Source organism: Schistocerca gregaria, unplaced genomic scaffold (assembly GCF_023897955.1).
Source record: "Schistocerca gregaria isolate iqSchGreg1 unplaced genomic scaffold, iqSchGreg1.2 ptg000807l, whole genome shotgun sequence".
NCBI lineage: Eukaryota > Metazoa > Arthropoda > Insecta > Orthoptera > Acrididae > Schistocerca > Schistocerca gregaria.
This window is the reverse complement of record NW_026062175.1, coordinates 34,338-35,000: the sequence shown is the minus strand read 5'-3', so window position 1 is coordinate 35,000 and position 663 is coordinate 34,338. Positions and strand designations below refer to the sequence as shown.

The following is a 663-nucleotide window of genomic DNA, read 5'->3' as shown; positions in this document are numbered from 1 at the left end:
GTAATTTGCGCGCCTGCTGCCTTCCTTGGATGTGGTAGCCGTTTCTCAGGCTCCCTCTCCGGAATCGAACCCTGATTCCCCGTTACCCGTTACAACCATGGTAGGCGCAGAACCTACCATCGACAGTTGATAAGGCAGACATTTGAAAGATGCGTCGCCGGTACGAGGACCGTGCGATCAGCCCAAAGTTATTCAGAGTCACCAAGGCAAACGGACCAGACGAGCCAATCCGATTGGTTTTGATCTAATAAAAGCGTCCCTTCCATCTCTGGTCGGGACTCTGTTTGCATGTATTAGCTCTAGAATTACCACAGTTATCCAAGTAACGTGGGTACGATCTAAGGAACCATAACTGATTTAATGAGCCATTCGCGGTTTCACCTTAATGCGGCTTGTACTGAGACATGCATGGCTTAATCTTTGAGACAAGCATATGACTACTGGCAGGATCAACCAGGGAGCTGCGTCAACGAGAGCTGAGCAGCCGGCCGCCCGGGAGTGTGTCCCGAGGGCCCGCGCGAACACGCAAGCGTCCGCTCAATTATTCTGCAAACAGGAGGAGGCTGAGCTCCCCTGCACGATACACCTCGAAACCCTCTCAGGTCCCGGCGGCGCGCAGCGCCGTCCTAAGTACTTGGTCGGGTTCGAGAGAGGCGCAATCGC

At 54.0% G+C, this 663-nt stretch overlaps 1 non-coding gene across 1 annotated transcript in view; it reads right to left on the bottom strand.

The window, feature by feature from the left end:
- LOC126322367 (small subunit ribosomal RNA) overlaps positions 1-460 on the bottom strand; it is a 1,893-nt gene extending 1,433 nt beyond the window's left edge. The window contains exon 1 of the ribosomal RNA XR_007558982.1: positions 1-460. This exon is cut by the window's left edge and continues 1,433 nt beyond it. This is a non-coding gene — a ribosomal RNA (small subunit ribosomal RNA).
- Between the last annotated feature and the right edge of the window lie 203 nt (positions 461-663).